Genomic DNA, 27,526 nt, shown 5'->3' on the forward strand with positions numbered 1-27,526 from the left:
GCTTTCTTTGGAAGCATGATTAGGGGTTAATACAATCCTCAAAGTAACCAAAAAACAGTAACTAACGGGGTCAGTCGGCATCCGGGCCGCACGGTCGGGTTTTCTCGGGTCCTTTCGGCTCATCTCGCGAGGTTCGACCTCCGAATTTTGTTCGACAACCGAAGCAAAAAAATCTCGAATTTTTCGTTCGAATTCCGATTTGTTCGAGAACCGGGTTGTTCGAAAACCGAGGTTTGACTGTACAATAATCCCTTGTTTATCGCGGATAATCGGTTCTAAGACCACCCGCGATAGGTGTAAATCCGTGATGTCGAGAAAATATATCGTTACAAATAAACACTGTACCTTTAAATACTTTTTGTATTTTTAAACATTTATGTAAACATTTTAAAGTCAAACTGATTCTCATAAACATTCTTCTTTATTTAAATAAATTAAATATATTGTTACAATATCTGCACAAGACTTTTATGAACCTTTATTGTAGTTTTATACACTTGTTTTTTGAATACTTTTTGTATTTTTAAACACTTTTGTAAAAATTTTAAAGTTAAACTGACTTTCAGAAACATTATTTGTTATGACAAATAAGAAAATAAATGAGTTATATTGTTACAATATCCACGTGAGACTTTTATGAAGCTTTCCTGAAGTGTAAACTCTCTGCTCTTGCGTGCTGGCTGGCTGACGCGCCCCTGCGGCCCAGCGCGAGGGCATCCGTACAAGACTTTTATAATTTTGTTTTTACACACTCTCTTGTACTTTTAAATACGTTATTGTGTTTTAAACACTTTTTCAAACATTTTAAAATGTGAAGGTGTCACGGCTCCGCTCTGCTCTTGCCGTTCTGACTGGCTGACGCGCCCCTGTAGCCCACCGCTGTCCCAAATCCTGGACGGCAGTACTTTTTTCCTATGTGCGCGGCAGCCGGCTGTGAATTTAATAGAGCTGCGTTAGTGTATTTGATGTAGCTTTCAATATTGGCCTAAATATCGTCCTATTTTGCAGGATTGGAACGGTAGAACGGACATATTTCACGTAATATTTAATACCAGGCCAATAGCTATCGGAACGGTAATAATCATGCATCCCTACGTCCCTGTGCCACCTGTCGAGTCTACACAGGTGGTTTGTCACAATGCAAATATATTGGCATGAAGTTCAATGAGTGTGTGCTTGGGTCTTTGTCCACAAAATGTTAAAGCGGCACAAGCACAACGGTGAGGTGGTCTTTTCAAAGGAGACTCTTAAAGCCCAAGTATCATGGTAATAAATTCTACTGTTTTACGTTATACTCATTTAGTTGTGGTCTATATAAGGTGGAACAGCGATGCTTTTGTCTGAATTCCTCATCACAGGTCTCTCTTTTCTACTTATTCGGTGCGACTAGGTGCGACTCAGAGCAAACCGTTTTGGTGCGGTCTCTTTAAATGCAAATGAGATACTTCACACCCCACATCCCCCAGGCAGCAAGATGTGCGCTTCACTTTCCGGTTGACATATTTCTAGTTTTTTTAGCCGAGGTAGCCTTTCCTTGCGCCACTAATTTTTGATTGATTAAAAGACATCAATGGCAAAAGACTTGTCCATACAACCATAAATAACACGTAATAAAATAAATTCCCTCACAATATTTATGAACGTCTTGTAAACAAGCACTGCTGTCAGGCTACGAAGTAAGCTAATGCTAGCGCTATTGAGAAGCTAACGAATGCATTTAACACATTATTGTGTTCCCCAAGACTAATACAGCACCTTTGATGCAATTTATCTGATGCAACTACTCAAAATACTCCCACAAGAAGTGAAAACATAGAGCGCACAGCTCAAAAATCAGCAGAAAGACTGACACTAATGCTATGGACTTCTTGTAAACAAGCACTGCAATCAAGCTACAAAGTAAGCTAATGTTAGCGTTAGCGAGAAGCGAACGAAAGCATTTAACATTATTGTGTTCCCCAAGAATAAAACAGCACCTTTGATGCAATTCATCTCAGAATCAGAATCAGAGAGCGAGTCACCAAGGCGGCCATCCGCGGCGTCATCTTATGACGTAAATGATACAACTACTCAAAATATACCTACAAGAAGTGAAAACATAGCCCGCACAGCTCCAAAATCAGCAGAAAGAATGACGCTAATGCTACGAAAACGAGTGCATAGACAAAGTGATGTACAGTTTATAATTTGTGTCATCTCAAGCTTAAGGCTTTACTGTGTCTGTCGTTTCCATAGATTGAAGGAACTGAACCATCAACAAAACAAAGTCTTTCGGCTAATCCTCTATTTAACTGACAAAAGATTTCCGAAACACTCCTTGAACAAGCGGTGGACTTTGTCCACAGATGTGAGAACACTGCTTGAAAAATGAAATTTGACCAGTCACTTCTTTGAGGTTCTGATGTTGGGGGATCAGAATCAGAATCAGAATCGGCTTTATTGACCAAGTTTGCGCTTGCCAACCAAGGAATTTGACTCCGGTTGATCTCAGCCTCTGTACCACGATTAAGTGACTGACAACATTCCTGCAGAGGATTCAGAATCAGCATTAGAATCAGCTTTATTGACCAAGTTTGTGCATGCCAAACAGGGAATTTGACTTCGGTTGATCTCAGCCTCTGTACAACATTTAAGTGACTGACAACATTCAGGTAACTAACATTTAAGTGGCGAGAGCAGGATGTTATTGCACAGTGATGTCTTGAGTCTCTATGAGTGGTGTGAGTTCATCAGAACGACAGCCTGGGGGAAGAAGCTGTGTCTGCTGGTTTTGGCGTACAGCGCCCTGTAACGCCGTCCGGAGGGTAGGAGTTTGAACAGAATGTGTCCTGGGTGAGAAGGGTCTGCGGCGATGTCACTTGCACGTTTCCTGGTCCTGGACAGGTACAAGTCTTGGATAGATGGGAGGTTGGTCCCGATTATCTTTTTCGCAGACCTAATTGTCGGTTGCAGTCTGTGCTTGTCTTGTTTGGTGGCCGATCCAAACCAGACAATAATGGAGGTGCAGAGGATAGACTGGATGTGTGTAGAACACGTGTTAAACTCAAGGCCCGGGGGCCAGATACGGCCCGCCACATCATTTTATGTGGCCTGCAAAGACAAATTATGCATCAAATTCATGTCAATATTAAAATTACTAATTGTTTTCACTTTCAAAAAATAATGATATTGCTAGTTTTTCTTAGTCTCTGTTTTGAAAACTAGTTATTCATCTAGTCCAGGGGTCACCAACTCCGGTCCTCAAGGGCGCCAATCCAGCCTGTTTTAGATGTATCCCCCCTGCAACACACCTGATTCAAATAATCAGGATTGCTATCAGCCTTAATAGAGCTTGCTGATGAGCTGATCATTTGAATCAGGTGTGTTGTTGCAGGGCTGCACCTAAAACAGGCTGGATTGGCGCCCTTGAGGACCGGAGTTGGTGACCCCTGATCTAGTCATTCACTAGTTTGTTGTGTAGCCTACACTATATATAATCATTCGCACATTTATTTGGGTTGGCAATTTCAATGGCCATCCGAAGGAAACTATGACTATGATGCGGCCCGCGACAAAAATAAGTTTGACACCCCTGGTGTAGAAGGTTTTCAGCAGCTCCTGTGGCAGGTTGAACTTCCTGAGCTGTCTCAGAAAGTATAGTCTCTGCTGGGGCTTCTTCCGGACAGTCTATGTAGCCGGTCCATTTCAGGTCACGGGAGATTGGGGATCCCAGGAACTTGAAGGTGTCTGTGGTGGGAATAGCATTACTGAGGATGGTGCAATGATTTGTGTGGATTAATGCATCCAACAATGGAACATTTTGATCTCTCCACTTTGACATCATTGAGTTGTTTGGAGTACAAAAGTCTCTCCGAGTAATAAACATGGCTGATTCGTAATAAACATGGCGGATTTGCAAATCCGCCTTGTTTATTACTCGGATTTCCATTTGGCAGCACCCATTACCTTGTTCGGTTTGTTCCGCTCCAACGAATGTGATGTAATAGATAAAAATACGAAATAGAAAATGGGGAAATCCGGACGGAGTAACAAAAAGCCCCCCAAACGATCATAAAAGTATCTTTGCAGCACCTGGAGGGATACATTACATTTGTCTACACTCCTGGAGACTCAAATGATTTTAAATGCAAAAAAAGTCGATTTTTCATGAGGTGAATTCAAATTCCAAAAATCTACTTACTGCCTTGTTTTACAGGATGTAAGATGCATAATAATTTCTCCACGAGTGCCCAGTCATAATATATGTAATATCGCCTTGTCTTACAGGACGTAACATGCATAATAACTTCTCCATGAGCGCCCACAGTAATAATGTGTAGTATCGGTGCAGTCAAAAGATTGTGACAACACAGCTCTGTACCATACAGTTAATTTCAAAGGAACATTGTGGATGAAATTTGAAGTGGTAAAACAGTTTTTCTGCTTTTCACCTCACAGTCACCCTGTGCATACAGAATAATTTGCATCTTGCACCCTTCATTTGGAGTCTATTCCAACCTTCTCCGGCACCAAAGTTACCAGAGGGACCCTTTTCACATTGGACCTGCTGCGGATGCCACTCCAATGATAATACTTGGATCAGACTGACATTCATTGGTTAGCTCTTCTTCCTTGTGATGATAATGGTTGGACTATAGCTGATGCAGCCACAACAGGCTGACTGCTGAGTTATCCCCTTGTCTCATCCACCTAAATTTTCTCAGTAAACTGTATTTCTAAAAAAACAAAACTCACCAACTGCAAAATTTGCCTGCTGGAATGTATCATCACAAGCCCCAGTCACAAGGCCCACAGTCTTTCTTCAACATGCCAAGGCCCGATCATCATCAGCAACATCCAAATCAACGTAATTCCCCTGCCTCGAACATGCTGTCTGACTTCCCATTTTCTCGCCCCACTCAACTTCCTGATGAGCTGGAATCAGCGCTGGCTATTCGTGGTGCCAGGGACACGGACCGTCGCATCACTGATCACACAAGTCGGCCAAATCAACGTCAGAACCAAGGTACAGTGTCTGTAACCAGTCAACACGGTGGCTACTGTTCAACGCTGACTTCTGATAATCAAACTAGTAGTCGTCGTAGGCCAGACTGGTCAAACTTCCAACCGCCATCTAAATTGTTTGTCAACTCTGCATCTGATGACACTTATAACTCTCAGAAACTCCAAGGGCCTCACCAGCAGGCTCAGAGCAGCCGAACTGGACCAGCTGTTGCAAGCTGGGTTTCAAGTGGCTCATCTTCGTCCCAAGGCAAACCACCCAATAGTGGTGCTGGAGATGGTCAGGGTTTGTATACACCTGAAAGTGCAGGAAGCATCTTGGCAAGCTTTGGACTATCAAATGATGACCTTGAAGTGCTGAGTCACTACCCAGATGATCAGCTGACCCCTGATACTTTACCTTTTATACTTCGTGATATACAAATCAACAAGTCGGACAACCAAAAAACAGTGTCACGCAACACGCAAGGCAAGATCCTTTCTCCGTCAAACACTGCCCAACAGATAGATTCCGTTTCATCTGAAGTGCCGAGTCTTTTGACAGTGACAAAGACAGCAGGAAAAGTCATTGACTACGGCCATGCCAGTCGGGTTAAGGACAATACAAACAAGCAGATGTTCAAAAGAGAGAAACTTTCAAGTGAAGGAGTGGTCCAGATGTTATCATCTGCATCTTCATCAAAAGTAGAAAAAGCAGAAAAACGGCAAATACGTTTGGTACACATGGAATCAGGCAAGCATGGAGACCGGGACTATCGTCGGACAAGTGGTGACCATCACAAGAGCAGTCTTTCACCTCGTAGTGAAAGTCCACCATCTAAATCTCGTATCATTGACAAAGACTACAGGCGCAACATATCCAAGCAAAGGCTGTCATCTGAATTGAGGAGAGAGTTGTACTCAAGGCGATCTCGTTCATCTTCTCCTGGCACGAGTGGGCACAGCATCCATAAGACAATCCCTGACTCCATCTTTATACGTGATTGCTCTGGCACAAGTCCAAAAGTGTTTCCTCATACCTGCTGCCTGTGTCACATTCAGTGTGATCATAACAAGGTGAGTGTAACCATTCTCTTATTAAAGGTTATGTTAAAGGAATGTGTTAATGAAGTGCAACTGTGCTATTATTACAAATAATTTCATGCTACAACAGAATTGTTTGTGATTGCGTGTGAGGGTCCACAATAAAGATAATGGTCGTCAAGGAAGATGCGCATTGATGCAGAAATAGGTCTTGAGTGAGCGAGACTCGCTCCTATTCACCTGAATGGAACGGTAAGGTGTGGATTGTGAGAATATTTTTACAAGCACCACTATTTTTTCCATTAAAATCATAAATATGATCACAAAAAGCCATAAATCACAATACACCAGAGTTTGAAAGTTTAGACACCTCAGATTAAAAAAAATGTTTTAATGTGCATGAGGAAGCCAAGGAAAAATGGTAAAACCTCTAAAAAAGCATCAAATGACAGATTTACGACATTTGCATCATTTACATTTAGGCCTCGGGGACCAATAAAGTACCGTATTTTCCGGACTATAAGGCGCACCTAAAAACCTCAAATTTTCTCGAAAGCCGACAGTGCGTCTTATAGTCAGGTGCACCTTATATATGGACCAAATTCCGGCCCGCAGGCCAAATGCGGCCCGCGTCTAAATTTAAACTGGCCTGAAGCATTGTGTCATAAAATCAATCATAAGTGGCCCGCTGAAGACTATGAATCATGAATCCAAACGACTATTGATCATTATTTTGTGATTATAAAGTAATTTGTTGCGTCTGAAGTTGAAATAAAAAAGATAAAATGGAGAATGATTTGATTTGGATTAAAAATCTGACATGATGCAACCTTGGCCTGTTTACTGCAGTCACAAACACCAATATCACCCTTCTTATTCATACAACAATAACAACAATAAAACAAACTTAATACATCTAACAAAAAATTCATTCAACTTTCATAAAATTGTTAGTTATTATTTTAATCTAACTTTTCTGGTGGTGCAATTGACAACAGATTCTCATTTGCAATATCAACCTAGTATCTGCGAAGGATATAGTAAAATATATACCGTAATCTTCGGACTATAAGTCGCGTTTTTTTTTCATAGTTTGGGTGGGGGGGGCGACTTATAATAAGGAGCGACTTATATGTTTTTTTTCAAAAATTTTCGAAAAAAAAAAAAGTGAAACCGCGATAAACGAACTGCGATGTAGCAAGGGATTACTGTTTTTGAATTTCGAGTGACGTCAGCAGCGCGACGCGGAGTGGCGCGGCGGTTGTTTACATAAAGGACAAAGATTGATCACGGGATGACGAAGATGCCCCACGTACTACCGGCATCATTAGCGGCTTTGTTTCTAAGTGACACAGCGGACGAAGAGTTTGAAGGAGTTAAGGATTTGGAGTGACACAGAAGGTTTGAAAAACTATTATGGCTTTTACCCACGCCCGGTCCTACTCTAAGGAGCTCTCTTTCACCTCCGTGGATTGAAGTCGGGGGCCGGCGCTCGGCCGGGTGGCTGTCCAGGGAGGGTGGATGGGGCTCGGACATGCCTTTTACGCACGCCCGGTCCTACTCTCCGGAGCTCTCTTTCACCTCCGTGGATGGAGGTCGAGGGCCGGCGCTCGGCCGGGTGGCTGTCCGGGGAGGGTGGATGGGGCTCGGTCATGGCTTTTACGCACGCCCGGTCCTATTCTATGGATCTCTCTTCCACCTTCGTGGCTGGAAGTCCACGCCTCCACACGCCTGGAAGTTTGTTTTGTTAAATAAAGAGCCGTTTACCAAACCCACGTCTTTCCTTGTACTTTGTTAGGGCTACAATATAGTTATATACAAAATCTGTGGAATAACGACGAGGCTGACGTCAGGGCTCACGCGCGACGTTGTTGACAAAGGACGAGGAATTTGATCGATGGATTTAATGATTTAGAGTGCACAGATGGTTTGATAATAGTATTGCTTATATAATAGTTTTTTGATTTCTAATTTATATATCGTTATATGGGCCTGTGGAATATTTTGAAGTGCAAGCGCCGTCAGCTGCGCGCACCCATTGTTGACAAAGGACGATCGATGGATTTAATGATTTGGAGTGACACAGATGGTTTGATAACATTATTGCTTATATAATAGTTACTTGATATATAATTTATATATCGTTATATGGGCCTGTGGAATATTTTGAAGTGCAAGCGCCGTCAGCGGCGCGCACGCATTGTTGACAAAGGACGATCGATGGATTTAATGAATTGGAGTGACACAGATGGTTTTATAAACGTGTTATTTATGTAATAGTTTTTTTTAAATAACTGAATGTTACGTCAGGGCCGTTCTCAGCTCTTTGTTTGTGTTTATGTCACGTTAGCATACCTACCGTTTAGCCTGTTGTTGCTCGTTCATGACTGTTCTTGGTGTTGGATTTTGTCGAATAAATTGCCCCCCAAAATGCGACTTATACTCCGGAGCGACTTATATATGTTTTTTTTCACTTTTTTGGGCATTTTATGGCTGATGCGACTTGTACTCTGGAGCGACTTATAGTCCGAAAATTACGGTAGTTACATATTTACAAGTTCATTCACAATGGTAATGGTTCGTGGAATGTCTGTGCGAATGGTCGGCCCCTATACAGGACTGTCTCAGAAAATTAATGCATTAATGGTGCGCCTTATAGTCCAGTGCGCCTTATATGTGGACAAAGTTTTGAAATGGGCCATTTATTGAAGGTACGCCTTATAGTCCGGTGCGCCTTATAGTTTCTCTCGCTCGCTCGCTCGCTCTTAAACTTCATTTCAATTCTCAAATATCAGTGTTTGTCCCCTTTATGATATATTTAACTTCTTTTTCATCCAAGCAATCAATGATTTATAAAGAAAAATAATGAAAATTAACAAGGCTGCCCAAAGTTTCGCACTATTCTGTATATATAGGAATAGGACTTTATTTATGTCGCACTTTCACAACGTCTTTTCTTGTAACATAGCTACTGTAATTTCCGGACTATTAGCCGCACCTGATTATAAGCCGCACCAGCAAAACATTGCGGAACATTTTGGTTTTTTTCATTAATAATCCGCACCGTTCTATAAGCAGCATGTGCACGTGAGTTACCGTAATTTTCGGACTATAAGTCGCGTTTTTTTTCCATAGTTTGGGTGGGGGGGGCAACTTATACTGAGGAGCGACTTATATGTGAATTCTTTCACAAATTTTCAAAATTAAAAAAAAAAAAAAAGTTAAACTGCGATAAACGAACCACGATGTAGCAAGGGATTACTGTCATTTGAATTTCAAGTGACGTCCGCGGCGCGGCGGTTGTTTACATAAAGGACAAAGATTCGATCACGGGATGACGAAGATGACGAAGGGCCCCACGTACTACCGGCATCATTAGCGGCTTTGTTTGTAAGTGACACGGAGGACGAAGAGTTTGAAGGATTTAATGATTTGGAGTGACACAGAAGGTTTGAAAAACTATTATGGCTTTTACGCACACCCAGTCCTACTCTACGGAGCTCTCTTTCACCTCCGTGGATTGAAGTTGGGGGCCGGCGCTCGGCCGGGTGGCTGTCCAGGAATGGTGGATGGGGCTCGGACATGGCTTTTACGCACGCCCGGTCCTACTCTACGGAGCTCTCTTTCACCTCCGTGGATGGAAGTCGGGGGCCGGCGCTCGGCCGGGTGGCTGTCCGGGGACGGTGGATGGGGCTCGGACATGGCTTATACGCACGCCCGGTCCTATTCTATGGAGTTCTCTTCCACCTCCGTGGCTGGAAGTGCCACCTCCGGGGATGGAAGTCCACGCCGCCACACACCTGGAAGTCGACGCCGGTGCTTGGGGCCGTGTGGTGGTGAACTATTTATGTTATAGTTATTTGATATATTTTATTTCGTGTAGCAACTTGTATATGTTTTTATCGTTACAGTTCAGTACTTGTTGGCTCGTTGAACTCTTGTTTTGTTAAATAGACGTTTACCAAACCCACGTCTTTCCTTGTACTTTGTTAACGCTATAATATAGTTATATACTAGATCTGTGGAATAACAACGAGGCTGACGTCAGGGCGCACGCGCGGCGTTGTTGACAAAGGACGAGGAATTTGATTGATGGATTTAATGATTTGGAGTGACACAGATGGTTTGATAATATTGTTGTTTATATGATAGTTATTTGATTTACACTTTATATATCGTTATATGGGTCTGTGGAATATTTAGAATATTTAGACGTCAGCGGCGCATACGCGGCATCGTTTCCATAAAGGACGATCGATGGATTTAATGAATTGGAGTGACACAGATGGTTTTATAAACGTGTTATTTATGTAATAGTTATTTGAATAACTCTGAATGTTACGTCAGGCCCCTTCTCAGCTCTTCGTTTGTGTTTGTCACGTTAGCATACCTATCGTTTAGCCTGTTGTTGCTCGTTCATGTCTGTTCTTGGTGTTGGATTCTGTCGAATAAATATCCCCCAAAATGCGACTTGTACTCCGGAGCGACTTACATATGTTTTTTTTTTCACGTTATTGTGCATTTTATGGCTAATGCGACCTATATTCCGGAGTGACTTTTAGTCCGAAAAATACGCTATTTACAAAGAAAGACGGTACACCAAAAGCCTTTTTAAGGTTTTAATAACATACTTTAACATGTCTTTCTAAACGCTGCCTGTGACGCAGCAGTAATGCCGCAGCAACACGGAAGTGTGCACGCGAGTTATTTACAAAGAAAGACGGTATACAGAAAGCCTTTTTAAAGTTTTAATAACATACCTTAACATTTCTTTCCAAACACTGCCTGTGACGCGGCAGTAATACCGCAGCAACACGGAAGTAACACAGCACTAATAGGGCTGGATTAAAAAAACATACTGGTAAAAGTCACTGAGGCGCGGCGGTAACACAACAGCAACACGGTAGCACAACATTAACAGGGCTGGTTAAAAAAAACATACCAGTAAAAGTAAAACAAGAGCCAGTAAAAGAGCCGTCTTCATCTTCCTCCTATGCACTGAAACCATCGAAGTCTTCCTCCTCAGTGTCCAATTGGAATAGCGTTAGATATCCTTCGCCACACACTTTCTCAGTCACTTTCGTCGTCGCTTTTATGCATTTCTTCTAGCATTTTCCACGATGACTCTGTTCATGCTAATTTTATTCACGCACGAAGCGCTGAGTTACATTAAACTAGCGCGCTACACGTATAGCTCCAGAGTAGACGTGACTGGGAAATAAAGAAAGAAAAGGGTGAAGCGACACGATGTCGGGGGGGGGTCAGCAACTATGTCGCTGGTGCCACTTCTCGTGGGCGTAGAATCCGATCCTTGATCCGCATAACCGCTCACAGATGGAGCAGGGGAACCTGGATACCAGGGGGTTACCAGCTGCCTGCTGGTGTCGTTGAATGCGCCTCTTGGATCGTCTGTCTTGATTGGTTTGGTGTATTTTTGAAACTGCAGTGGCAAAAGTGGCCCCAAGGAGCCTAACCACTTCAGGCCTATTGCCTTGACTTCCCACCTGATGAAGACTATAGAAAGGATCATCCTGGGTCACCTGCGTTCATTCGTTGGAGCGCAGCTGGACCCCCTGCAGTTTGGTTACCGGCCTGGTGTTGGGGTGGACGATGCAGTGATTTATTTACTGCACAGAACACTGCTTCACCTGGAGGACAACAGGAGCACTGGGACGATCATGTTCTTCAATTTCTCCAGCGCTTTTAACACCATCCAGCTGTCACTGCTTAGGGTGAAGATGGAGAAGGTGGGTGTGGACCAGCGCTTGGCTGCATGGACAACGGACTTCCTCACCGACCGGCCGCAGTATGTGAGGTTACATCGCTGTGAGTCCAACGTGGTGCGCTGCAGCACAGGTGTCCCCCAGGGTACAGTGCTCTCTGCTTTCCTTTTCACCCTGTTCACTTCAGACTTTACCCACAACACCGCTCACTGCCACATCCAGAAGTTCTCCGACGACAGGGCCATTCTTGGATATGTCTCGGAGGGGAACGATCTGGAATATAGGACGGTCATCAAGGACTTTGTCAGCTGGTGTGAGCTCAACCAGCTTCAGCTGAACACCAGCAAGATGAAGGAGTTGATTGTGAGCTTCGGGAGGACAGCACCCATCTTCACTCCGGTGAACATCCAAGGATCGAACATTGCGGTAGTGGAGAACTACAAATTCCTGGGTGTTCGCCTTAACAACAAACTGGACTGGACTGATCACACCCACGCCCTGTGAAATAAGGGCCACAGTCGGCTCCACCTGCTGAAGAGACTGAGGTCCTTCGGTGTGTGCAGGGCTCTCCTCCGGACCTTCCATGACTCTGTGGTGGCCTCAGCCATCCTCTACGCTGTGGTCTGCTGGGGTGGGGGCAGTACTGACCGGGACAGGGGGAGACTGAATAAGATGGTCAGAAGAGCGAGCTCTGTCCTGGGCTGTCCCCTGGACTCCATTGAGGTTGTGGGTGAGAGGAGGACGTTGATTAAGATTAAATCCATCATGGACAACACCTCTTACCTTCTCCAAGAGATTGTGCGGTCCCTGAGCAGCTCCTTTAGCAGCAGACTTTTGCACCCTCGGTGTAGGAAGGAATGGTTCCGCAGGTCCTTCATTCCCTCTGCTGTCAGACTTTACAACATGCATGCCACCTGATAAAATGAATGTGTTTCGTCTCTACTAGCGGCACTTGTGTTTGTCCTTGTCTGTTATTTACCCTTTTTTGTACCTTGCTGTGACAAGTGAATTTCCCTGCTGTGGAATGAATAAAGTTCAATCAATCAATCAATACAATCAATCAATCAAGTGATCTGCCAGGTTGATCTGTCGAGTGCCAGAGTTTCAAGCTGCGTAGTGTTGATGTTGGATTACTGTAAGACAGGGATCACCAACTCCGCTCCTCAAGGGCGCCAATCCAGCCTGTTTTAGATGTATCCCCCCTGCAACACACCTGATTCAAATAATCAGGATCACTATCAGCCTTAATAGAGTTTGCTGATGAGCTGATCATTTGAATCAGGTGTGTTGTTGCAGGGCTGCACCTAAAACAGGCTGGATTGGCGCCCTTGAGGACCGGAGTTGGTGACCCCTGCTGTAAGAGCTTCTGGTGTAGTCCTTAAAGCACCGCTTTTGCCCCCCAACAGAGCGCTTTGCACCTCTCAGTTGGCCGTAGAGGACTTGGCGGGGCAGACGGTCGCCAGGCATACGGATGGTGTGTCCAATCCATCGAAGATGCTTCTTAGCCACGGCCGCTTCCATGCAGATGGAGTTGGTGTTTTTGAGGATGTCTGTATAGGGGACTAGATCCTCCCAGGACAGTCCAAGGATCCTCCGCAGGCAGCGTATGTAGAAGGCCTCCAGCTTGTTGATGTGTTGACGGTATGGGGTCCATGTCTCCGCTCCATAGAGGAGAGTGGAGAGACATACTGCGTTGTACACGGCGATCTTAGTGCTGCCCTTCAGGTTACGGTTTTCAAAAACTCTGCGGCGTAGGCGACCAAAGGATGATGAGGCTTTATTGATGCGGGTGTGCAGTTCAGTATCAAGGGAGCAGCATGAGGACAAAGTGGAGCCAAGGTAAGTGAAGCGATCCACTGTGTTGAGTGGAATGCCATTTATATGGAAACTGGGGGGTAAGGAGGTAGCGGTAGGGAGTTGGGACAGGACTTCAGTTTTAAGCACTCGAGCCAAGACACAGCCCTGCTTCTCCCCAACATTCACCTTGAAGGGCTCTGACTGCAGTCCACCTCTGAGCACTTTGGCTTCCATCCCAACATGCAGCTGCTGGAGGATACTTAGAAACCTGGGTGGTACGCCTAGTTTGGGGAGGTGTTTCCAGAGCAACTCACGGTTGATGGTGTCGAATGCTTTGCTGAGGTCGATAAAGGCTATGTAGAGGTCCTTGTGATGTTCTCTGCTCTTCTCCATTAACTGTCTTAAGACAAATATCATGTCTGTGGTGGATCTAGTTTTCCGGAAGCCACACTGAGTTTCCGGGAGCACAGCTTCCGAGATGTGCTCGACCAGCCTCTGAGCATGATCTTCGCCAGAACCTTTCTTACGACGGAGAGGAGAGAGATTCCTCGGCTGTTACCACAGGCTGCTCTGTCCCCTTTCTTTTTGTAGATGATGACAATATTGCCGTCCTTCCAATCCTGTGGGAGGGTCCCATGTTCCCAGATGTTTTGGATCAGGAGGTGCAGGCGGCGTGTGAGAAGATACCCTCCGTGTTTGAGAACCATTGCAGGGATGCCATCAGGTCCAGTGCTTTTGTTGTTCTTTAAGCCTGCAATGGCTTCCCGGGTTTCAGAATAAGACGGTGGGGTGTCGAGGTCCATGATTGGTGGCAGGTCCGGGATATTATCCATATTGTGTGGGTCAACGGGTGGTGTGATTGAGAAGACTCTCAAAATGGTTTGCCCAACAAGGATATCATGGCGGTCCTTAAGGAGCGAGGAGCCGTCAGCTGACCGAACTGGAGCAATCACCCGCTTCCTGCTTGCGCAAAGGTGGGGATTAAGGTGAGGATGTGGATGCGCAGTCCACATTCCCACCGTCTTCACTACTACCAGGTGAAATCTCCAGTGGCATGAGAGAACCCATGACGACCTTCGTCTGGCAGGAGTTGCAGGGGGCTGCCGGTGGTCCGGTCTATTGGACTCCGCCTATGCCTGTCCCCAGGTGCAGGTTTGGGATCACTCTTAGTCTGGTCTCTACCCTTCGACCTGTTCGGCTTGGGTGACCCTGCCAGGAGTGCGAGACTCCAGCCGACAATGTTCTAGGGGTCATGGAGACGCGCGTGCGTGCGTGTGCGTGCGTGTGCGTGCGTGTGCCTTGACGGGATCACAACCTTATCGTGGTGAGGCACTTTACGCGTCTCCATGACCCCTAGAGCATTGTCGGCTGGAGTCTCGCACTCCTGGCAGGGTGCACGCACGCACACACACACACACCTCTGCTCAGCCAAATTTATTTATCATGTCACACACCAACATGATAATGACAGAAATGGACTCCTACAGTACTAAGACCGCAGGCCAGTCATTTTCAACAATGAACATTGTGTGCACTGTTTCACACACACACAAACTCTGTCCTCAATTGAAAACATAATAATTTACAATAGCGTTGTTCACTTACTATTCATGTTGCGTAGTGCGACTTCTGGCATTCCTTGCTTTGTATTCCGTTGTTGCCACTCGAAGCAATTCTTTCACATGGGTGTCAGTCAAAACAGATCGATGCTTTGATCACAGGTGCTTCAGGATAGTAAACACAGACTTGCAGACATATGTTGACCCATACATTGACAGTATCTTAAGCGCAGCCCGTATGACATTGGGGTATTTAAATCATCAGTTTTGAGCACAGCAAGAATTGAAGCTGGCCCCATTGAAATAATCAAGTTAGAGAGAAAACATCTGACCATCATCTCGGTTTATAAACCCCCAAATGAATCATTTGAGTGGCCTCCCACCTTAGACCTCCAACGGAAAATGCATCTTATCATCGGAGACTTTAACAGCCACAGCCCAAACTGGGGCTATGAAGATGAAGATGCAAATGGGGAGAAGATAATTTCATGGGCTCCTAACAATAACCTTGAGCTATTATATGACCCAAAAGACCCTCCCACCTTCAACAGTGCAAGATGTAGAAAGGGGTACAACCCAGACCTAGCTTTTGTTACCTCAACAAATCCCAATATCCTGACAAGATCAGTCTTACAACCTATACCAAGGTCCCAACACCGACCTGTACAAATCACATTCCACCCAGCTGTAAGACCTACACAATCAAAATATCTCCCCAGGTTCAATTTAAAAAAAGCAAAATGGACAGGTTATAAGGAATTTATTGAACAGCATATTGATGCCATGCCACCTGAGCCTGATCATTATGATAAATTTGACCAATTAGTATGGAGGTCAGCTCAACAAAACATGCCTAGAGGCTGCAGAAAGGAGTACATTCCGGGAATGACTGACCAAATTAAAGAACTATACGAGAATTATAACTCCCTATACAATGAAGACCCGTTTAGCAAAGACACCACTGAAAAGGGAGAGACAGTTCTATCTCAACTGAGCCAGGAGAGTCAACAACAATGGCTTGACCTCGTAGAAAATCTAGACCTGACTCAAAACAGCAAAAGGGCATGGTCAACCATTAGTAGACTAAACTATGAGAATAAACCACCTCAAAGTATAGCAGCATCCAAATCAAATTGCTCACCAATTGATTGTAAATGGCTGTCCAAATAATAAAGAACACCATCAAAGGAAAAGGCAACAGGAGGAGAGGAAGGCAACCCTCTTAGATGGTAATGGTTAGTACTTCCCACCCTTTTCTCTAGACGAATTGGAGAAAGAAATCAACCAGTTAAAACCAAACAAGGCTGCAGGAATAGATGGGATCCCAAATGAGTTCCTCAAACACCTTGGACCCAGGGCAAGACAATGACTACTGTCCCTTTTTAACTCATGTCTAAGAACAAAGAATGTCCCAAAAAAGTGGAGAAAAGCCAAGGTAGCTGCTCTTCTAAACCCTAATAAAGGCCCAAACAACCCAGCAGCAGCGTATGACACAGTCAATCACAGAGGTCTACTTCTGAAAGTGTCCAAAATGCTGAAAAATAGGACTATAGTAGAAGTAATTAGAAGTCTCATAGAAAACCGCAAATTCTATGTAGAGATGAATGGCGTCAAAAGCAGATGGCGGATGCAGAAGAATGGTCTACCACAGGGTTCAGTCTTGCTATTCAATATATACACCAATGACCAACCTTCTCCAGCAAATGTGCGCAGATTCATCTATGCCAGGCATGTCCAAAGTCCGCCCGGTGTGTATTATTCCACCGTAGGGCTGTTTTTATCCCAAGCTAACTTTTTCAAGACATCATACAACATGTAAATCCAATCATCCATTTTCTAATGCAGTCATGTCCAAAGTCCGGGCCGGTCTAAATTTAAACTGGCCCGAAGCTGCGTGTCATAAAATCAATAATAAGTGGCCCGCTGGCACTGTCGCGGAGACCTGCGCGCCCCGAAGTGAGCCACAGAAATAAAACTCATCCTAACGGGAACGCGCACATGAACCAGCGCTCATGATCGGTTGCGAGGGTGTCTCCTCTGTCCCTTCCCAGTTCACGCGCACACAAGTGTCCGTTTGCAAGACAAGTGACAGACAATTCCTCCTTCAAATGTCCACACACCAAGGACTAAGGCGACGCTAAAATCAGAGACGCTGCACGGGGAAAGGCAAAAAAACCCCTAAAAACTACTGATGAGAGCTGTCTACTTCGTACTAACTCTACACCAGTGTTTCCCAGCCTTTTTCCATATACGGCACATCTTTTCATTGAAAAAAATCTTGAGGCACACCACCGCCAAAAATGTTACAAAAGTGTTAGACCAGGTTCTATATTAAAATTCCAACTTTATTCACTTTGTTCACCTTATGCTTACCATATTCACCCCCTTCACCCCCACTTCCACTGTGCTTACACAATTCAACCTTTGACCCCCACTTCCAGTGTGGTGGCCATTTTAGATTGACCCTTAAGTGCCCCCGAATGAACTCAGAATGAACCGGAAGTGCCCCAAATCAAACCGGCAGTGTCCCAAATCAAACCGGAAGTAACCTAAATAAAACCGGAAGTGGCCCAAATAAACCGAAAGTGACCTTTTCTAACCGGAAGTGACCCAAAATTAACCGGAAGTGCCCCAAATAAACTGGAAGCGACCTTATTTCAACAAGAAGTGCCCTAAATAGCTACATTTACTCTATCTTTTACAATTTTTGTCCGATTCAACTCTTTTCAACATTTGAACCCCAAAAGTGAACCTCCTGAACCCGTATATTTCGTTTCGTTCCAAATTTCAAAACATTTTGGCGCAATTCATTTTTTAAAATTCCCATTCATTCTCTATGGGGATTCAACATTTGCTCTAACTTCTACAATTTTTGTCTGATTCAACCCGTTTCAACATTTTTACCCCAAAAGTGAACCTCCTGAACACGTATATTTCGTCTGAACCCGTATATTTCATTTCGTTCCAAATTTCAAAAATTTCTGGCACAATTTTTGTTTTTAAATTCCCATTCATTCTCTATGGGGATTCATCATTTGCTCTAACTTCTACAATTCTTGTCCGATTCAACCCGTTTCAACTTTTGAACTCCAAAGTGAACCTCTTGAACCCGTAGATTTCGTTTAGCTCCAAATTAAAAAAAAAATTGGCGCAATTCTTTTTTAAACTTCCCATTCATTCTCTATGGGGATTGAACATTTGCTCTAACTTCTACATTTTTCAACTGATTCAACCCGTTCCAACTTTCAACTGTTCATCTTTTGCCTACGTATTCCACAACTTTCAACTTACCAAAAATTCCAAATTTTCAATTTTGAAATTTACGCCAAATTCTCCAAAATTTAGTTTTTCACTCATAATTTCTACACTTTTTAGCCGATTCAACCCGTTCCAACTTTCAACTGTTCATCTTTTGCCTACCTATTCAGCAAATTAACACTTACCGAAAATTCCACAATTTCAATTTTGAAATTCACACCAAATTTTCCAAAATTTTGTTTTCCCTTCCAATTTCTATATTTTTCAACCAATTCAACCCATTCCACTTTAAACATCATTCTGCAGCATTCCCCAAGTATTTATTCAACTTCTTCACCTTCACACGCAATTTCTTCAGAAATTGCAAATTGTAGTTATTCTACAAATTCCGCCCACTTTTTTGACGCTTAACTAGTTCCACACACTTCAACCGATTCACTCCGTTCCGCTTTTAACTCATTCCAAATATTAACGACACCGTTGCTTACATTTTTTTAATTCCTTAAATTTTCCGTTTTCACAAAATTCACAAATTTCCGGCAAGTTTTTCCCCATTCATTCTTAATGACAGATTCAACATTTCACATTTACGTCGTTCCAGTTTAAAATTCACATCATTCAACACATTCAAATCACATTGGGGACATTCCCAAACTTGCCAAATTCAAAAATGTCACGTTTTCACGTTTAAAATTTGCACAAAATTTCGTAAAATTTCAAAAAATCTCGTTTTTCGCTTTGAATTTCCATATTTTTCAACCGATTTAACTCGTTCCAACTTTCAACTGTTCGTTTGCCTAGCTATTCCACACCTTCCCACTTACCAAAAATTCAAAATTTTAAATTTCGAAATTCACACCAAATTTTCCAAAATTTAGTTTTTCCCTTCTAATTTCTACATTTTTCAACCCATTCCAACTTTATTCACTTTGTTCACCTTATGCTTACCATATTCACCCCCTTCACCCCCACTTCCACTATGCTTACCAAATTCATGGTAATCATGGATTGACCCAGACGTGCCCTAAAATGAACACAGTGAACCGGAAGTGCCCCAAAACAAACAGGAAGGGCCCCAAAATGAACAGGAAGTGACCCAGTATGACCAGGAAGTGAACCGAAAGTGCCCCAATTTTAATAGGTAGTGAACAGGAAGTGCCCCAAATCAATCCGGAAATGACCCAAATCAAACCGAAAGTGACCCAAATGAAACCGGAAGTGACCCAAATAAACTGGAAGTGACCTTTTTAAACCGGAAGTGACCCCAAATCAAACCGGAAATTACTTAAACTAAACCGGAAATGCACTAAATTAAACCCAAAGTGCCCCAATTAAACCAGAAGTGACCTTATTTCAACAAGAAGTGCCCTAAATCAAACCAGAAGTGACCTAAATGTAACATTTGCTCTAACTTTTAAAATTTTTGTCCGAATTAACCCGTTTCAACTTTTGAACTCCAAAGTGAACCTCTTGAACTTGTAGTTTTCGTTTTGTTCCAAACTTCAAAAATTTTTGTTTTAAATTCCCATTCATCCTCTATGAGGCATTCAACATTTGCTCTAACTTCTACATTTTTCAACTGATTCAACCCGTTCCAACTTTCAACTGTTAATCTTTTTCCTACCTATTCAACAACTTCCCACTTACCAAAAATTACAAATTTTCAATTTTGAAATTCACCACAAATTCTCCAAAATTTCGTTTTACACTTCTATTTTTTACATTTCTCAAGTAATTCAACTCCTTCCAACATCATTCGGCAGCATTCCCCAAGAAATTATTCAAAGTATTCGCCTTCACACGCAATTTCTCCAGAAATTGCATTTTCTAGTTATTTTTAACCTTGTCAGTGTCCTAAATATCTTTTCTATTCATTTTCAAGAGATTCAAGAGTTTTTTATTCGCCATGTTTGAGCGTGCCAAACAAGGAATTTGACTTCGGTAAAACACACCCTCTGTTCAACATTTAGGTGACTAACAACACTCAGGACATGTGAAAAATGGCAAAAACAGTGTAGACAAATTCAAAAAAGGTGTGAAGAGCAGGATGTTATTGCACAGTAATGACTCTGAGACTCTAAGAGTGGTGTGAGTTCATCAGAGCAACAGCCTGGGGGAAGAAGCTGTCTCTGTGTCTGCTGGTTTTGGCGTACCGAGCTCTATAACGCCGTCCGGAGGGGAGTAGTTCAAACAGACTGCAACCTGGGTGAGAAGGGTCTGTAGAGATGTTCGTTTTCTGCAGTCCTGATTGTCCGTTGCAGTCTGTGCTTGTCTTGTTTGGAGGCCGATCCAAACCAGACAGTGATGGAGGTGCAGAGGACAGACTGGATGATGGCAGTGTAGAAGGTCTTCAGAAGCTCTCGCGGCAGGTTGAACTTCTTGAGCTGTCTCAGGAAGAACAGCCTCTGCTGGGCTTTCTTCCGGACAGAGTCTATGTGGCCGGTCCATTTCAGGTCCCGAGAGATTGTGGTTCCCAGGAACTTGAAGGTGTCTGTGGAGAGAATAGTATTACTGCAGATAGTGAGGGGTAAAAGTGGTGAAGGGTCTCGCCTGAAGTCCACTGTCATCTCCACGGTCTTGAGCGGGTTCAGCTCCAGGTGGTTTTGGCTGCACCAGTGGACCAGCCGCTCCACCTCTTGTCTGTACGCAGTCTCATCACCGTCCTGGATCAGTCCGATGAGAGTGGTGTCGTCTGCATACTTCAGGAGCTTCACAGGAGAGTCACCTGAGGAGAAATCATTGGTGTAGAGAGAGAAGAGCAGTGGGGAGAGGACGCACCCCTGAGGGGCTCCAGTATTGGTGGTCCGGGTGTCAGATGTGATGCCCCCCAGCCTCACACGCTGTCTCCTGTTGGTCAGGAAGCTGGTGATCCACTGACAGGTGGAGGCAGGCACCGCGAGCTGGATGAGCTTCTGTTGGAGGATGTCAGGAGCGATGGTGTTGAACGCCGAGCTGAAGTCCACAAACAGGATCCTGGCGTACGTTCCTGGGGTGTCCAGGTGGTGCAGGATGTAGTGCAGTCCCATGTTGACCGCATCATCCACTGACCTGTTTGCCAGGTAGGCAAACTGGAGGGGGTCAAGCAGGGGGCCCGTGACATCCTTCAGGTGGTTCAGCACTAACCTCTCGAAAGATTTCATGACCACAGATGTCAGTGATCATGGGCCTCTTGGCTGCATCTCTGATCAGTCTTCTCCTTGTTTGAGATGAAAGTTTGGAGGGACGGCCGGGTCTTGGTAGATTTGCAGTGGTCTGATACTCCTTCCATTTCAATATAATTGCTTGCACAGTGCTCCTTGAGATGTTTAAAGCTTGGGAAATCTTTTTGTATCCAAATCCGGCTTTAAACTTCTCCACAACAGTATCTCGGACCTGCCTGGTGTGTTCCTTTGTCTTCATGGTTCTGTCTGCGCTTTAAACAGAACCCTGAGACTATCAAAGAGCAGGTGCATTTATACGGAGACTTGATTACACGCAGGAGCATTCTATTTATCATCATCAGTCATTTAGGACAACATTGGATCATTCAAAGATCCTCACTGAACTTCTGGAGTGAGTTTGCTGCACTGAAAGTAAAGGGGCCGAATAATATTGCACGCCCCACTTTTCAGTTTTTTATTTGTTAAAAAAGTTTAAATTATCCAATAAATTTCGTTCCACTTCACGATTGTGTCCCACTTGTTGTTGATTCTTGACAAAAAATTAAAATTCTATATCTTTATGTTTGAAGCCTGAAATGTGGCGAAATTTTGAAAAGTTCAAGGGGGCCGAATACTTTCGCAAGGCACTGTATGTCATTTCTTGTCATTGTGTTGGTTTTATTCTTTGAACAAGGTGATGTTCATGCACGGCTCATTTTGTGTGCCAGTAAAAAACATCTATGTCTTGAATTTGAAAAAAATATATATATATTTTTTCCACTAACGAGGGGTTCGGTGATTGCGCATATGAAACTGGTGGGATTCCGGTACCTCCAACAAGGTTAAGAACCACTGGTTTAGAAAGACATGTTAAAGTATGTTATTAAAACTTTAAAAAGGCTTTCTGTGTACTGTCTTTCTTTGTAAAAAAAACTCGTGTGCACGTGTGGCTTATAGTCCGGTGCGGCTTATATAAGAAAAAAACTAAAATATCCCCGGATTTTAGCTGGTGCGGTTTATAGTCCGGTGCGGTTTATAGTCCGGAAATTACGGTAAATAATAGGGGTGTAAATCGCGGGTTTTGTCACGATACGATATCATATCGATACAAAGGACCACGATACGATTATTGCCGATATCTTAAAGCCTGCTGTGATTCATTCACGATACATCACGATATAGTGCTCCACGATCGATATTTTTATTTTATTTTTTAAATAAAAAATATAGAACAATATCCTGATTTATAACAATTCATACGCAAAATCAACAAGGTACTGCAAACTCTTTATTTAGGAAATTACAAGAGTATTGTAGTATACAAAGTGCTTATTTTAACACTGAACTTTATCGAATTCCTATATTTTTTCTCATATAAGTAAAGAAAAATGAATATTCTTTCTTTTTTTGTAATACCATTAACTTTAAAGTGCATTACTGAACTATTTATTTACAATAATTTTAATTGTCCGTTGAGCCATCTTTTCTTTGGAATCCAAAGTGCTTCCAAACGAATGACTTGAAGCCCAAAGGGGAGCGAATTTCCTCGTCTTCTTGGACACTAGCCATAGCACCAGCCCAGGAGCCGCGTAGTTGTCGGCTCCCCTTTCACGTGCCTGCTCTGCTCACAACACAGCACGCCGCGTACTGCTCCCGGAAAGAGGAAGCAAGCAACAATGAACTGGATTTCAAAATAAAGTCGCGTCTAATGTCCGAGGTCAAACACGGCGATATAAATCGATGTTTACGTTTAGCATCGATGCCAATAAATCGTAGAGCATTATATCGATTAATCGATGTGTATCGATGAATCGTTACACCCCTAGTAAATAAGAGTAAATATATATTGGTACAATATTTTTTTTAATGAACCTTTTTTTTTTTAAGTGTAAACGTGTCTGGCTCCTCTCTGCTCCTGCATGCTGGCCGGCTTATGCACCCCCGCGGCCCAGCGCAAGGGCATCCTCATAAAACTTAAAATTTCATTTGTATGCACTCTATTTTACTTTTAAATGTTACTATATTTTAAACACTTTTTTAAACATTTTAAAGTGTGAAGGTGTCACGGCTCCGCTCTGCTCTTGCCAAGCTGACCTGCTGATGCACCCCTGCAGCCCAGCGCGAGGGCATCCGCACCGTCTTATTTTTAAACACTTTATTGTATTTTCAAACATTTTAAAGTGTAAACGTGTCACGGCTCCGCTCTGCTCTTGCCGTGCTGACTGGCTGACGGGCGCATCCACACATCGCTCAGAGGCACGCCCCTTGCTATTAGTGCTCATTGCCGGCCGCTGTCTCAAATCCTGGACGGCAGGGGTTTTTTCCCACGTGCGCGGCAGCTAGCTCAGCACCCGGCGCTTGTCCTCAGTGCCCGCCCCATGCTATCAGCGCTCTCGACTGTTTCTGCACGGCGATGCATATTTCCGTAGTACGCGGCTGTGTCACGTCTCCACTCTCGCCCTGCTGGCCGGCTCACGTGCACTCCACGCATCGCCAATACGGAACTGCTAACCATCAGTCCTCACAGTTTTGTCTGCTTTGACACACACGCCTGCCACCTGATTCTCGTTTGCCTGACCCGCGGTCTTACAAGATGCCTGCACAACGCGAGCTCGCTGACCGAATCGTCAGCTTACCTCATCGTTGTGCTCTGCCGGCATTTGAGCCCTACTTGTTTCCTATAAACTTTGCCCAAATAAAGATTTTTTGTTGGATTTGGTTGTCATGCCTCGTTTGTGACAAAAAACGAAGCGCAAATTGGAGATGTTGCTGATTCAGCTGACACTAACGAGGTGGAGGAGTGGATACGTAGCAGGAGATTGAGATAAAGCCTGGATAGAGCTGCTCTTACAGCTCTAAGCTAATCATCGGCAAGAATACAGATCAACATGTTCCCATTGGTGTCCTACCGGCCAATAGTGTGCTGTAAAGTCATATGGGCAGGCAAACTCCCGTGCTCCAAGTGAAGCTGCAAAATGCCGCGATGTACCGAATATATTCGCAATATTTGTTTTCATAAAAACCCGCAATGCACCGAGGCTGCGATAGGTGAACCGTGAAGGGATTACTGTATATGCTCTGATGAGCAGGTAACAAGGGACAGGTGGCGGCAATTAGCCCCTGTGAGCAATGTGCGTCACTGCGGATGTGACTGAGGACAAGTGCGGGAGACGTAGCAGCTGGTCGCACGTGAGAGAAAAGCACTGGGGTGTAGGAGCAGGCGGTACGTGACAATATTACAATATTTTCTGCATCATACGGCAGAATTAAAAGCCTTTAACTTTCTCAAAAACTGAAGGTGCGCCTTTTAATAAGGTGCATCTTTTGTGAGGACCGAATTCCACAATCTGTAAGTGTTGCGTGGCTGCCGCTGCAGAGACGTAATATTTAGACCCAAGAAACCAATCAGAAGACATGACGTATGTAAAATACGTAGGGGGTGTGGGGGTAAACCAATCAGAGAACTGTATGTACCTCCGTACTCAATGTATTGCGTGCAGTTCTTTGATCAGTTACATATTACATATTCTGCTTATTACGTCCCTGTGGTGGGAGGCAGCCACACAACAACATTTACAGATTTTGGAATTCGGTTTACTCAAAAGGCACACATTTTTAAAAGGTGCACCTTAGGTTTTTGAGAAAATGAAAGGCTTTTAAGTGTGCCTTCTGGTGCAGAAAATACAGTACTTTAAATGTGGCCATTGTTTCAAAAGGATTGTTCAAAGAGGAGAGAAGTATATTTGCAGCTTTTGCCATTTAATCAATGCTATGTTTCAGTACGTTAGTTTGTGTAGGAACAACAGCAGGATTGTTTCACACCACTCCAATCCACATGTTTTGCAAGATGGCCGTGTTGTACAGCTTAAAATTTTTTTGCAGTTTTATGTTTTGTTTGTGAATGGGAATCTGTCTTTGGATGGTTCCCATGAGTGTGATTGTGACTTTTGTGGTTTTCTGTAGGACTGGATTGACCATATAAATACTGTTAACCACACAGCCGCCTGCAGGGACCTGCGCAACAAGTGAGAATATTATTGCTTTGCCAAAACCTTTTTACACCCTTTGCTCAGAACTTCATGAATGTAATTGAACATCTGTTGTCTGTTTTCTTAAAGGTATCCTGAATGGAACCCATATCTGAAAAGGTTAGTTTATATTTGATCTAACCACAATTGTATCAGTCTTAGTTAAGATGGTCAGGAGAATGAGCTCTGTTCTGGGCTGTCCCCTGGACTCCATAGAGGTTGTGGGTGAGAGGAGGATGTTAATTAAGCTGAAATCCATCATGGACAACACCTCTCACCCCCTCCATGACATTGTGTGGTCCCTGAGCAGCTCCTTTAGCAGCACACTATTACACCCACGGTGTATGAAGGAAAGATTCCGCAGGTCCTTCATTCCCACTGGTGTCAGACTCTACATGTGTGGCGCCTGATAAAATTGTGTTTCGTCTCTACCGCTACTAGTGGCACTTGTCTTTGTCCTTGTCTGTTATTTATCCTTTTTTAAATTTGGCACTTGTATTCTTGCAAGTAAACAAAGACAAGTAAATTTCCCCGCTGTGGGATGAATAAAGTTCTATCATCATCATCATCATCAATATGTATTGTGCTTGATATGTCATTGTATTTTTTTGTAACATTATGTGCTATAAATTCAATACAGTTCCATTGAGTGTCTTACGTAGCTGTCCTTTGCATTACAACTGGTTTACAACTGTCAAACAAATTCCAAATTTAGTGCTCACTCAACTCTGTTTATACTTAATTTACCTTTGCATTCTTGTTTCCAACACCCACTCCACAGCAAATGCAGAGTGAAATCTCACAGGCTGCATGCAAGACATTCTCCTCAGGATGATCGCCAACTTCACTGCACAGGTGGTTGACCACTCAGACAGTATTTGCCCTTTTTTTCCCCTTTATTCTATCACTTTCTGGTATTTGTTTACATGGTGAAGAAGTCTAGTGAATATGAAGGATTATACAGTGGCCACGCGTACGTTACTGCGATAATGCAACGCGCATGCGTCATTTTGAAAATGTCTTGCAGTTTCACTCCAAGTCGGAGAATGTTTCTGGTATTGGCTAGGACAGTGGTCCCCAACCTTTTTTGCGCCACGGACCAGTTACGTGTCAGAAATATTTTCGCGGACCGGCCTTTATATAACTAAATAATACATTTATATAAATAAATAATACATTTATAATAAATATATAAATACGATGAAATAAAATGATACGACTGGCATAAAAACAAGTATAAACAACATAAAAATGAAACTCACTAATTAAACTAATTACGTTGAATTAGTGGGCGCACTGAGTTTGTTTCTCAGAAACGAGCCGGTCCCATCTAGGCGTAATCGGAGACAATGACACCCGAAGTGGTTAAGGTTTGTCTTTTAATGCAGGACGCTTGGTCTCCATGTGCCGAAGCAGTTTTGAAGGCTTCATTGCCTCGTTAGCTAGCCTGTCGCCACATATTATGCAGAGTGGGCTTGGCGCGTCAGAGTCACCTGTGGCGATAAATCCATATTTTAAGCAGGACTCCGGAAATTTTCTTTTAAATGCAGCTTTCCTTTTCTTAGAAGTCAGAGCCTCTTCTTCCGTCTCCTCATTGTTTTTTTTTCCCTTTCCGAAGAAGCTTTCCAAACATCTCTGTTTCTTGCTCATATTTGCTTGCTTCGCGGGCTCGACTGAGGTGACATGTCACGTGACCGAGACGAGCGTCTTGACCTGAACCGACAGATGTAATTGGGAGAGCATCGCCAATTTTTTTATATTTTTCAAAATATATTCTTACTCATTTTTGCTAGCTTTGCGTGCTCGACTGGGAAAATGTGGCCGGGACGAGCGTCTTGACCTGAATTGATCGTCGATGAAAAAAAAATGTTTTATTTTTTTTTCTGTGTGGCTTGGCGGCCCGGTACCAAGTGACCCACGGACCGGTGGTTGGGGAGCCCTGGGCTAGGACACCACAGGGTTGAGTTTGGTCTGCATTTTATTGCCAATTCAGGGTT

At 43.6% G+C, this 27,526-nt stretch overlaps 1 protein-coding gene and 1 long non-coding RNA gene across 2 annotated transcripts in view; both read left to right on the forward strand.

Annotated features, from left to right (window-relative positions):
- Positions 1–27,526, forward strand: part of LOC119124462 (zinc finger protein 638-like) — a 168,940-nt gene that overhangs the window by 26,913 nt on the left and 114,501 nt on the right. The window contains exons 2-4 of the mRNA XM_037254471.1: positions 25,465–25,526; positions 25,620–25,649; positions 26,311–26,384. The gene's annotated coding sequence lies outside the window, so the exon portion shown is untranslated. The remainder of the gene's footprint in view (positions 1–25,464; positions 25,527–25,619; positions 25,650–26,310; positions 26,385–27,526) is intronic.
- Positions 505–18,862, forward strand: LOC119125011. Its single transcript, XR_005098406.1, has 3 exons — positions 505–517; positions 4,267–4,269; positions 18,736–18,862. It is a non-coding gene; the product is annotated as an uncharacterized LOC119125011 (long non-coding RNA).

The sequence above is a fragment of the Syngnathus acus genome, chromosome 1, assembly GCF_901709675.1.
Source record: "Syngnathus acus chromosome 1, fSynAcu1.2, whole genome shotgun sequence".
NCBI classification, from domain to species: Eukaryota; Metazoa; Chordata; class Actinopteri; order Syngnathiformes; family Syngnathidae; genus Syngnathus; species Syngnathus acus.